The sequence below is a fragment of the Bos indicus x Bos taurus genome, chromosome 8 (assembly GCF_003369695.1).
Source record: "Bos indicus x Bos taurus breed Angus x Brahman F1 hybrid chromosome 8, Bos_hybrid_MaternalHap_v2.0, whole genome shotgun sequence".
In the NCBI taxonomy this organism is placed as follows: Eukaryota; Metazoa; Chordata; class Mammalia; order Artiodactyla; family Bovidae; genus Bos; species Bos indicus x Bos taurus.
The window spans coordinates 112,414,053-112,427,344 of record NC_040083.1 but is presented as its reverse complement, the minus strand read 5'-3'; the positions used below and the strand labels follow the sequence as shown (position 1 = coordinate 112,427,344).

At 47.3% G+C, this 13,292-nt stretch overlaps 1 long non-coding RNA gene across 1 annotated transcript; it reads right to left on the bottom strand.

Annotated features, from left to right (window-relative positions):
* Window positions 1–10,803: 10,803 nt before the first annotated feature.
* LOC113897916 lies at window positions 10,804–11,944 on the bottom strand. The gene is made up of 2 exons (XR_003512454.1): window positions 11,538–11,944; window positions 10,804–11,162 (listed from the first exon to the last, which is right to left on the bottom strand). It is a non-coding gene; the product is annotated as an uncharacterized LOC113897916 (long non-coding RNA).
* Window positions 11,945–13,292: the final 1,348 nt, after the last annotated feature.

The window sequence follows — 13,292 nt, the reverse complement described above, 5'->3', positions numbered from 1 at the left end:
AAGAAATGGAAACCCACTCCAATATTCTTGCCTGGAGAATTCCTGGGACAGAGGAGTCTGGTGGGCTGTAGTCCATGGGGGTCACAGAGTGGGCCAAGACTGAGTGACTGAGCATGCGCACATATGCGTGTGTGTGCACACACACACACTCATCACTTAATTATGTAGGAAGCGCGGTCCTGTTGATACTCAGACACTGAGGTGCTGAGTCAGGTGACTTTCATATTCAGTGCTATCACTGATGTTTCTGATACAGAGTTTACTCATGCTTTACGTGACGTGACAGTAAGTGGTGCGACTACTCCTGGTGCCCGGCTGTGAACCTGGGCCGCACAACACCCACCCTCTTATGTTCTGAGGCCATTGTCTGGACGGACGTAAGCACTTTTGCACACGTTTTTTCACCCGTTGTGGTTCGTGCCCTGAACGTCTCTGCCATGTTGAATGAAGACGTTACAAATAGGTTCACATGTGACCAAAATGATTTTAAGTGCATTGATTTTTCTAATTAAAAAAGACATCATTGTTGTGTTTAACTTGACTGTGTCAAAATATTTAGAATATTTTCACTTAAAATGTGTACCTGTGGGCTAGTGTTGAGCAGGAAAAAAATCTAACCAGTGAAATATATGTACTATATTTTAAAACTAAAAGTGGGAGAACCAGCGTTTAGATCTGGAAGTGTTTCATGAATTTGATCCAGCTTTCCCAGGACTACAGGCCGCGGTGCTGGGTGAATGCACCCAGGGTCCTCTGCGGGTTGTACCTGGACAGTTGGCCAGAAAATACAGTAAGATGTGGGTTTGGGGGTCGGGGTGGATGCAGACGCAGAGCAGGGGCCTGTGAGCAGCAGCTTGCTGCTCTTCTGCTCATTTCAGAGGGCGCTGGCGTAACCTGTGTGTTTTTCATTGTTAGGTTCTGTCCAGTACAGGGTCTGTCTGGAGCTATCGTATGAGGAACTAAGAAGCAAGGCCTGTGTTAACAGCCACCACAGTGAGAGAGCCACGTGGTAACTGGAGGGTCCTCAGCTCAGGGGTCAGCCTGTTCCGGCAAAGTCATCACAGACGGGAACCTGCCGGGCTTCAGGGCAAAGTCCTCTCCACCACTTAGGGGAGACCTGGGAAATGTTTGTTTACAATACACTTGGAATGAACAATTGTGTTCAGTTCAGTTCAGTTCAGTTCACTTCAGTCACTCAGTCGTGTCCGACTCTTTGCGACCCCATGAATTGCAGCACACCAGGCCTCCCTGTCCATCACCAACTCCCGGAGTTCACCCAGACTCACGTCCATCGAGTCAGTGATGCCATCCAGCCATCTCATCCTCTGTCGTCCCCTTCTCCTCCTGCCCCCAATCCCTCCCAGCATCAGAGTCTTTTCCAATGAGTCAACTCTTCGCATGAGGTGGCCAAACTACTGGAGTTTCAGCTTTAGCATCATTCCTTCCAAAGAACACCCAGGACCGATCTCCTTTAGAATGGACTCGTTAGAACCCAATAACTTATGGGACGCTAAACTGATCATTTATGTTGCTTTTCTGGTACTTGCAATAAAAATATAAAAATTGATCTTATCTAAGGGATTTGTTTGAATTGAATTTAAACTATATATGTTAAATATATGTATTTTAGTGATTATGAGACTGGAATTGATTTAAGATGTATCTTCTCTATGAAATATTTAGTTGAATTTTTGTTACTTCATCCCATCTGACAGATTTAGCCTTTGAATTGGGATAATTTGAACCATTCAAGCTAACGATGTGAAAAAGTGTCTCATTCTGTCAACTCTTTGATTCTGTGTTCTGTACTTCTTTTTCTTTTATCTGCTTCTATTGCTAAGTAGATTGTATTTGGTTTGTATTTATCCTCCTTGCGATTCAAATCCTGCTTATTTTTTCTTAAATTACATTTCTTTTATGACTGTTGATACAAATTTTCCTTAAACGGCTTACATGATATTTCCCTTGCTATCAAAGCAAAGAGAAAGGTGGGATCATATATTTCCTTTGTGTGTAAAAATGAAGCATTTCTTACCATGTTTCTTCCTCCCCCATGATCCATCTCCCAGCTTTTGCTGATAAAATCTGAGGTTTGAATGCTGGTATTTGTTACAAAATCATTTTAGATGACATGTCTTCTATACCATGAAATATTTGTGACATTTTCTGTCAGCCTTATAATTATATTTAGTCTAATATATTAGATTTAATTCAATTTTTATCTTATAGTTCCCTGTTTTTCATTTTTATAACGTGAATATTCTATTAATGTGTTCTTATAAAATCTTCAACTCCTATGTTACAGAATGTATGTTAAAGCATTTTTCTTAAAACTAGCATGTTGACGTAGCATAATTTTGAAAACTTTCTAAAGCCGAGAGTCTTTCTATTATATTTAGACAGGAATGGTGCCCAAAACTTGTGAGTAAGTCTCTCAAGCCTCCTATTCAGCTGTTATTTGAGGATATCGATGGGACTGCAGGGCTGGGCTCCACTGCAAGAAGTTGACGGGCTTGAGGAGCTGGGTGTGGAAGGGACGTGTTTGGAAAATATCATAGGCAGTTTTCTCAAGATGGTCTCCTCCTTGGAAGATGGGGCTCCAAAGAGGTCTCTTCCGGCCGATGGTCCAAACATCAGGGAGCTTCTGACCCAGAGCCTTCAAAGACCACCCAGACGCCGTCTGTAGGGGCGCCCTGCATCCTCTCAGAGGAGCCTGACTCCTGAGGCTGCTTTTCACTGATCAGAATCAGAGACACCGCTGTCACTGGCCGAGCCTGAGCAGGAAGGGTGATCCCTTCTGCGTGAGGTGTTTTAGGATGGAAAGCAGGTCCTCCACCTGCGAGCTCCGCAGTGTCCTGACCGCAGAAGCCACTCCTCGAATCACGAAGGTTGGGGTTCACGTTCTCATTGTGGAGTGAGGATGGATGGAGCAGCTGCCCTGAAAGAGCAGGAAGAAGCAGGGCAACGGTGGTTCCGAGAGGCAGCCGGTCACCCTGGGGAGGAAGGGCGTAGAAGGGGAGCCTCTGGCGTTTCTCCATCCAGTTTTGCTAAGATCCCTCGTTAACCAATTGCTCTCCCCCTCTAACGACTCCCCCTAACGTGCTATGAAGTGAGGATTGTCCCCTGGCCTTGGCGTCGTCACAGAATCCACTGGTGACCTCGCCGGCCCTCACCGCTTGGTCTCTTTGTGCTAAATCTGAGTATCTGAAAGGCATGTCCATAGCAGGGCCTCCCAAAAAACTAGAAATGCTGGCCATCAGCTTACTCATTCTATTTCAATTCAAATATACTTTTACTTACATAGTCACTCACTGAAAGATAATGGCTCTCAGTATGTATTCAGAAATAGTTGTTCAGTGAATGAAGAAAACAGTTTTTTTTTTGTTTGTTTTTTTTAACTAAGCAGGCTATTTTCTAGCAAAATATCTTTCTTCTACTTTGCAGTATACGGCCGTCCAGACTGCCTTCTCTGCCCCAGTTAATGTCATGGTGGTGTGTAATGGTGTGTGATGCTAACCTCTGTACATTTCCTTTTAATTCGTCAGGGATTCGGGGAGAGGTCCTGGGGATCAATCTCCTCCTTCTGCCCCTCAGGTTCCCACTTCAAAGAGTGACCAAGATCGCCTGCAGATTTCACTTTGTTGTTCAGTCACTAAGTCATGTCCGACTCTTTGTGACCCCATGAACTGAAGCACGCCAGGCTTCCCTCTCCTTCACTCTCTCCTGGAGTTTGCTCTAACTCATGTCCATTGAATCAGTGATGCCATCCAACCATCTCATCCTCTGTCATCTTCCTGCCTTCAGTCTTTCCCAGGATCAGAGTCTTTTCCAATGAGTCAGTTCTTCACATCAGGTGGCCAAAGTATTGGAGCTTCAGCTTTAGCAACAGTCTGGTGACTCAGACAGTAAAGCCTCTGCCTGCAATGCGGGAGACCCGGGTTCGATCCCTGGGTTGGGAAGACCCCCTGGAGAAGGAAATGGCAACCCACTCCAGTACTCTTGCCTGGAAAATTCCCTGGACTGAGGAGCCTGGTAGGCTACAGTCCGTGGGGTCGCAAAGAGTCGTTCACGACTAAGCGACTCCACTTTCACTTTTCAATGAATATTCAGGACTGGTTTCCTTTATGGTTGACTAGTTTGATCTTGCAGTCCAAGGGACTCTCAAGGGTCTTCTCCAACACCGCAATTCAAAAGCTACCAATTCTTCAGTGCTCAGCCTTCTTTATGGTCCACCTCTTGCATCTGAATATGACTACTAGAGAATCCATAGCTTTGACTGTACAGACCTTTGCTTGGCAAAGTGATGTCTTTGCTTTTTAATATGCTGTCTAAGTGTGTCATAGCTTTCCTTCCAAGGAGCATGTGTGTTTTAACTTCACTACCCAATCTTTTTTTTCTTCTTATAACTATGATACACAGCACAGTGAATTTTAGGCCATACTACTTCTGAAGTTTTAATTTTCTTTTTCAAAATATTTGCTACCACATAGGGTCATAAACTAAACATGTCTGATGAGACCTCAGGGCCACAGACTAGAGGCTGAGATGCTGTCTGGTCCAAGGCCTGTCCGAATCGAGCAGGTGGGCCCTGAGTGTTCTGGTGAAGCTTGGGGAGCCACAGTTTCCCCTCTTTCTCTGAATTTCTCTCCTGTCTTCCCAGCTCCTCTCTCTTCTCCTTTGCCCACTCAGATGCTCTGCTGTGGGTCAGGGGTGGGCTCCAGGGGTCACTCAGCTTCCCGCCCCCTGGTCCGCAGCCTCCACCCCCTGAGCACAGACCACCTTCTGCCAGAACTTTCCACAGCAGCTCTCCTCCCAGGCGTTCTTCAGTTTTCAGGCAAAACCCTCCCTGGTTTTCAGTCCAACTCCACAACTGCCCTGGAAATAAAAATCAGTGCTGACTTACCATTAAATTAGGTATTTAAACAGCAGACCCATGATTTTCATGGGCCATTTTGGTTTTCCTATAAGGCTATTAAGTCGTCAGTCACATTAATTGAAGTGAAAGCCAGGCACTGTGTATCCAGTAGCTAAGAGGCGGGTCAGTGAGGTGTGTGAGGACTGGGTGGCAGGTATTTCTGAGCCCGGTGCTCCCTTGCAGGGTCAGGCCCAGGCCAGCCCCTCGGTGTCCGGGTCTCAAGAGTGACCGTCTCGCTGGCAGAGCTGGGCCGAGGGGTGCAGGAGGGCGTCGCTGGCTTGTCCCGAGGAGGCGGGGAGGCCGGGTCTCTGAGCAGAGAAGCCTCCAGGCCTCAGCTTCTGGTGCCGAAGGGGCTGCGGCACCCAGCACCCGGCCTGGACTCAGCGTGCCGCGCTCTCGAGGGGACCCCGTGGCGGCCCTTCAAGGGAGTGGAGTCCGCATAGCCCACGTGGCCCCAGGCCCTGGGCTCGAAGTTGAGGGGCCCAAGGGAGGGGGACGGGTGGGAGCCCGAGGGGCGGCAGGTGGAGCAGGGAACCCTGAGCCCAGGTCAGCCGTACGTGGCCACACCCCCAGACCTCACTCTGGGTGGGATGAACCGCAGCAGAGTCTTCACGAGTTCAGGCTGGGCGCTGACCGCTCACATGTACTCGCGGGTCGTGGAGGGTCTGTCCTGGCTCCTCTCCACCCAGGGGGTGGGGATCCCATCCCAGCGTTTTGGGGGCGCTGAGCACACAGCCAGCCCCAGGCAGCTGAGATGGGCAGCAGGGCGTGGTCTCAGGTGCTCCCAGCTGCACGGGGCCATGTGAGGTGCCCTGGGCACAGGCCAAGGGGAGGCTTTGCCACAGGAGGACGTGGGGGCTTATCTGAGTGATCCCAGGATGGGCGGGGAGCCCGAGCTGCTACCCAGCGATGTGCAGGCCCCAAGGCTGACCCCAGGATGAGGGGTTAATCTGGGGCTTCACCTCAGGAGCAGAGCTGGGAGGGGGCTCAGGTCACAGGATGCCTCCTGGTTTCCCAGGTGACTAGGCTTACATCCAATGTGTGCATGCTCAGTTGCTTCAGTCGTGTCCAACTCTGTGTGAGCCCATGGACTGTAGCTCATCAGGCTCCTCTGTCAACGGGATTCTCCAGGCAAGAACGCTGGAGTGGTGTGCCATGCCCTCCTGCAGGGGATCTTCCTGATAATACGGATGGAACCAACGTCTCTTATGTCTCCTGCATTGGTAGGTGGGCTCTTCACCACTAGCACCACCCAGGAAGCCCTACATCACAGTATCTGGTGCAATGAAGGATGGAGGACACGCATCCAGCAAAAGGGAAGAATGAGCCCAAGTTGAGATAAAAAGAGCAAAGCAGGGAGGGCATCTCCTTCCGAGGAAGGTGTGAAGTGAACTGGGGGCGAGGACTAAGGTGACCAGAAGAAGGGCACCCAGTGGCCTCAGTGTGGACAAGGGGACCTACAAGCTCTCTACATCCCCAGAGGACGGAGTTATGAGGGTAAACCCCATAGCTTCGTCGAAATGGGAGCCACGGCCATCAGAGCAGCCCATGGTTTGTTTTGTTTGGGGAGATGTAGAGAATCTAAATGCTGTTTTTTTTGAGGAAATATATTCTAAAATCTGGATAATTGCTTTAAAAATGATCTTTAGAACACAAGATAATTAAATACCCAACTGCCCATAGATAGGTAGAGTATATAAAAAGGCGCAAAAATGTGTTTTAAAGAAGGATTCCAAATAATCTACGTAGATATTCTGCCCTCAAGAAAGCGAGCACAGCCCCGCTTTAAATGTGGGCCATGCTCAGCAATATGACCCACACGACACAGTGTGGGAGGGGTGCTGGCGGTGTACCTACAGTGAGGAAACCTGACAGACGCCTGACATGACACACGGACACGGTGTAGGAGGAGTGCTGGGGGTGTACGTACAGTGAGGAAACCTGACAGACGCCTGACATGACACACGAGACACGGTGTGGGAGGGGTCCTGGTGGTGTATCTACAGTGAGGAAACCTGACAGACGCCTGACATGACACACGAGACACGGTGTGGGAGGGGTCCTGGTGGTGTACGTACAGTGAGGAAACCTGACAGACGCCTGACATGACACACGAGACACGGTGTGGGAGGAGTGCTGGGGGTGTACCTACAGTGAGGAAAACTGACAGAGACCCTGACATGACAACAACACACAGTGTGTGTGTGGGAAGGGGTGCTGGTGGTGCACCTACAGTGAGGAAACCCTGTTGTAGCCACGCATTCCAGGAAACAAACTCACTCAGAAGGACGATGCAGATAGTGGAGTGCGGTTTGTTACACCGGCGGGCCCAAGGCAGAGTCTCCTCTTAGCCAAGGGTCCCGACCAGCATTTGTGAAAATCTTTTATATCCCATGTGTACGTTTCTGAACCCACCACTCCAAATTCCTTGAGACTTACGTACACCAAGGAAAATACAATCCCGATAACCCCATCATTCACGTGCTATGTGCTCATGGGCTCAAACAGTCAAACAATTAGCCAATAATGAATAAACCCGAGGTTACACTCTGATAGATACAGAAAAATTTATGGCCTGTCTGGAGAAAGGGGTGATTAGTGTGTGTTTTCTCTTAGGCGATGAGTAACCTAGATACGATCTTCAAGGTTCCCCTGTCTGGAGGGGTTCTTATCCTTCCTTCTGTTGTTGTTTTCATAGGCACTAAACACAGAGTTCAGAGTCCAGTGGAAAGGTGGCTGAGCATGACCAGCATGAACAGGCCTAAGATGGAGTCCAGGCCCTGTGAATTCCTTCTTCAGCCCGACAGACACCTGAGCCAGGCGGCCAAGGTGAACATTCACCACCAAGAGGCAGGTTGACCAAACAGACCCTGGGTGTGCTGTGGGGAAGATAATGCTTTTCCTCTGCGGTCTTCCTCCCAACAGCCCATCACTCAAGTCTCATGATGAGAAAATATCAGACTCATTCTACCCTAGGACAATGTATAAAATTCCTAGGAATTACATCAAAACGATCAAGGTCACCAAAACAAGGAAAGACTGAGCAACAATCGTGCCCAAGAAGATCCCAAGGAGATGTGACAACCAATCCATGGGGTCCTGGATGGGGTCCTGGGACTGAAAACGGACTTAGGTGAAATGGGGAATTTGAGAAAGTATGGACTTTAGTTCATCGTAATTACCAGTGCTGTTCATCCATAGTGACGTGCACTACACCACTATAAGATGCTAATAAAAGGGAAAACGGTTGAGGTACATAAAAACTCACCCTCCTATCTTTGTAACTGAGAGGGTAACAGGCAGGAAGGCCAGGGGTCTCCAAAGGGAGGAAATAGCCTGAAAGTGTCAGACATTTTTATCTCTCTTAATTGGCAGGAGGAAACAGAGTAGCAATATTTTTCCTTCTCTATACAAATGTAAAAGGAGGTTTCTCTTACAATACTGTGTTGCCACAATGACACCTGGTTTGGCCTGAAGTTAACCAATGCCTTTTTCTTATGGGAATGTTTGTCTTAAGCTATGCTAATGTGCTATGCATTAACCCCAGACTCTGTCCTCAAGTCGGTTCTACCTCTTGGCTCAGAACCTGCTTGACAAACCAGCATGTTATACTCAGATATTGTTCCCCTAATCTATGTAAACGAAACTGTTTGTATGGTGATCTGGTCTTCTTCAAGATTCAAGTTAATCATTTTATGCCCCAGGATGAACCATTTGGTGCCAAGATTATCCCAAAATGCATCTTATGGGCGAGGGGCCTGGTGCCATTCTGAATTTTAAGACATTCCTTTCTTTCATTAACAGACTGCTAGTGACTATATAACATTCAGCTGAAGACTAGCAGATGCTAGCAGATGCCCCCTTCAGATGCGTATGTCAGAAGCTTTCTCTATCTCCTTTATACTGTAATAAAATTTTATTACACAAAAGCTCTGAGCCATGAAGCCTCGTCTCTGGCCCCAGATTGAATTCTTCTCCTCCGGGGGCCAGGAATCCTGACGTCTTTGCGTGATTCAACAACAACCTTTCACAACATTTCTGTAAATCTGAATCTATCTGTCCTAAAACTTTTGAAAGTTAATTTTCAAAAGCACTTTATGATCTAGAGGGAGGGGACATATGTACACCATGACTGATTCATGTTGATGTTTGACAGAAAAAAACAAAATTCTGTAAAGCAATTATCCTTCACAGAAGAATTCAAATGATCAAGTAATCTTGAGAAATACTTAAGTTTATGAGTAAAAAATGCCAATTAAAACAAAGAAACATTAAAAAATAAAGACTTTGTAGATATACTCTGTTACCCATGATAAATCGATATGGAGTTTGTAATCCTTTTTTCTTTTGCTATAAAATTGCAGATGAATTAATATAAGCTTTCTTAAAGTTTTCTTTTTAACAGACTGGTTAAATTTCATTTTCCTATTATTTTTCCTGTCTCCAGAAGCTGACAAGGAAAAAAGATGAATTAAAACTTTTGTAGATCTGCAGTTTTTCATAAATCACCAAGCGATAAAAGCATCAGCAAAAAACTAAAGACAATAATTTAGTCTGGCTTTATTACTAATGCATGAGAAATGCGTTTAAGCAATTTAAATTAGTCAGTAAGTATTGCAGCAGTAAAACTGTTCGCTTTCTTCTAAGTCAAATATGTGCATTTTATGAAAGAACTATAGCTTTTAGAGTCCACGGCAGACAGCGGTTAAAATCACGATGGAAGTGCGCCCAGGTCAGCTGCCATTTCTCCCGGCCATGAACACCTCCCTCCATCCCTTCTCAGCCCGGCCATGGACTTGTCTAACGGCCCAGGCTCTGGTTTTCTCTGATATTGTTGCTCTTATAGTTTATTGATGGGTTAACGTTTTTATATTTCTTGAATTAAAGTAATTTCTGTCTCCTTTGTAAGCTAATTCATCAACAAAGACAGGAAATTTTTCCAGAAGGTGGAAATTTCCAAGTGGAATACGTGCGTGTTTATCCTCACAAATGCTACTGCTCACGGCACGTCTTCATTTACGGACGTGCCTTCAGCTCCTCCGTGTTTAGAAGGAGCACCGTGTGAGGCAACGTGTCTGAGAGAGAGAAGCAAGAACGAGCCTCCCTTTGCAGCTGACGTCCAGGAGCAGGACTTCCTGGCTCCCCTCCAACCCCACCCCCATCCCCCATTGCAGGACCGGTCCTTGCAGCTGAGCAAAGACCCTCCATGGCTTCATTTCACCTTAGTCACCTCCCTGAAGGCCTGTCTCCAAACACAGTCACATCCTGTAGTCAGGAGGTCAATATACACATTTGGTTGTTATCATCATTGTTGTTTGGTTGCTAAGTTGTGTCTGACTCTTCGTGATCCCAAGGACTCCTCTACCCATTGGATTCCCCAGGCAAGAACAGAATGAGTTGTCATTTCCTTCTCCAGGGGATGTTCCCCACCCAGGGACCAAACCCACCTCTCTTGCAGTTCTGCAATGCAGGCAGATTCTTTACTGCTGAGCCCCTGGGGAAGTCCCTGTACACATTTGGAGGGGACGCAATTCAGTCCATGACTCTCTGGCTCTCAAATTAAGACCAAGAATCCATTTTTTAAAACAATCCCTGCATATTCGTGTTTATTGCTTCAAGAAGACAGATGTTGCTGCTAAGAAACAGTTCCCACTAAATATTTAAAACTAAAACCAAAATGTTATATGCTTCTGAATACAGCTATTTTATAAGCAAAGTATAATTTCTGGTTCCTTCTAGAGATCAGATCTGTTTGCATGATGGGCTCATTCCTTCAGTGAATGGGGCTTATTTAGAAAAAATGTCAGACAGGGTTGAAGAGAGAAAAACAGCAGGATGGCAGGTGTTCTGACCCTAAATCAGATAAAAAAAGAAAAAGAGGGTATACATTCAGCTAAAAGTAACCTTTTATTTTACTTTTTGACATATACAAATGAATTTATATTAAATGAAAGTTTAGCATAAAGACAAATAGACTCAAAAGAGTATCACTTCTCAGAATGCTGATGCTCTTACACTCCCTTCTAACAAAATGCATGTCTCCCTTTCAGAAATTAACAAGCATCTGTGCAGGTTTCAGGCTTGTCATCGAGATCTGCCGGCCAGGTGGGAAGTCTTGGTTATTCAGAGACCGCTCTGCCCACGGAGAATGTGTGGATCCTAAGGTGCCCACAGCCTGTCACCACTTCAGTGCTTTCCCATTGAGTCTTTGAGAAGATATCTTTCTCCTTCTACTTTAAGTTGAATTCTGATACATTTGGGAGGGAAAAAAAATCTCAGTTTCATCAAGGTTTCAAAGTCCAGTGCTCAGAGCAAATGCTCAGGCAAGGTGACTTCTGTAGCCCCATCACATTCTTTAAAACACACCTGTCTCTGCTGAGTGGCGTCACTGAGCCCTCAGCCTCAACCCCAGTAGAGGCTGTTTGCACCCCCTTACCTCACCCCTCTCTGCACACCCCCCCTGCACATCCCCCTCTCTCTGCACCCCCTCTCTCTGCACAACCCCCTCTCTGCACACCCCTCTGCACACACCCCTCTCTGCACACCCCTCTCTGCACACCCTTCTGCACACCCCTCTCTGCACACCCACAGGCAGGTCCTACAGACGACCACTCCATCCTACCAGCCCCGTTCAGCCCTTCTTCAGCGCGTCCCACATTCTGCCCTGCAGCCTCCAAGTCACGCTGCCTTGCGCTGTGCCTTTCCTCCGCTTCCTCCTCCTGCATTTTCAGGGCAGCTTTCTGTACAGGCACTGCAGCTGTGCTCCATGCTGCTCTATTGAATGAGGTTTTATACATAAAAAGAATATATGTATGAATCAGAAATTGGTAGCCTTTTAAAAGCTACCAAATTTCACCCTAACCAGGAAGAACGCTGCTTGAAATGTCAACACAGAAGACAGCGGCACTGATGGAGTGATTTCGCTCCCCTAAAAGGCACCCTCAGTATTTCTTCTGCTGCAGAACTTGTCATACAATCACCAGGTCCTTCTGGAGTGAATTAGTCTCCATCTGTCTGCATCCCCTTTACCTCACAGGTCCACAGCAGAAGAAACCTCTGCGGTTCAGTGCAGAGAAAAGAGGACACGCCGGATAGGAGGCCCCTTTGTGCCTGGAAGGTGGGGCTTGCCCGTTCTGACCCAGACTCTTAGCTCAACAGCCGAGGCTGCCCTGAATGGCAAGGGGTCTGCAGCTGGAGGAACAAGGTGCCCCAGCCTACAGGCACAGGCAGACGGCACTGCATGTGTGAGCCAATTCAGGGGGCAAGTCGGGACATGAGGGAACAGAATGGGCCTGACCTCCTGGGCAGAGCAGTGGCCCCACCTGCAACCATGTGCTGATCCCAGAACTGAGACTGTGTCACCTCACACGGAAAGGGGACTTTCAGGCATCATTAAGGTTATCGGCGTGGAGGCAGGAGGTTATTGGAGGTTATTGGTGGGCAGGTTTCTAAAAGCAGTCAGCTGTGGCCACAGGGAAGTAAGCACAGAAGAAGGGTCAGAAGTGTGGGCGCTGCTGACTCTGAAGATGAGGCCAGGCCTCCAGCCGAGGACATGATCGCCTCTGGGACCCAGGAAAGGCAGGAACAGACTCAGAGCCTCCACGAGAGACCAGCCCTGCACACACCTCAGCTTGAACCAGTGAGACCAAGTCTGCCTTCTGACCTCCAGGACTGTAAGATGGTGAATTCACGTTGTTTTAAACCACTGAGTTTGTGCTTATCAGCTATGGCAGCAAAAAGCAAACCAACAACGTGAAAAGAGCGAAAAACACACGTACTGTCTGAAAGAAGCAAGCACCTTGCCTGATTTTTGTCAGTGCAAAAACAGAGGCTAAATTTCCTCATGAATTCAGATTTTTAGAGATGTCATAAGTATCCATTTTTTATGAACTACCTCAATTTTTAAATACTTGAAGAAGGCTTCAGGAAGGACCAACCATGATGAGAATCAAAAAGCACAGTTGCAGGCAGAGGGCTGATTATCACAACCAGGAAATTTCTGCTTCGTGGTCTTGTAGGAACAACCCCGATGTTGTGTAATTCCTTGAGGTTTTTTTCCCTCTCAGAAGGGCCACTCATTCTTATCCAAGTGCAAAGTCTCTGTGAAGGACTCGTCTTTGTAGGCTGGCACAGTCCTTGTTGTGGACTAAAAGTTCTCTGCTGGAAAAAGTTGTAATACCTTTGAAATCAAAACATTAGGTCAAACCTGTAGGAATCTTTGGGAGCTGTCTTCTCTCACGGGGGTAAGCAGCTTACAGAGGGTGACAGAGCCTCAGGGGTTCCTGCAACCTGGGGATGTCAGGGACCCAGATGCCCCTCGCCCAGGAGAGAAACTCGTCTCCCGGATTGTAAGGAAGCATCATTAGAAGGTGCTTAG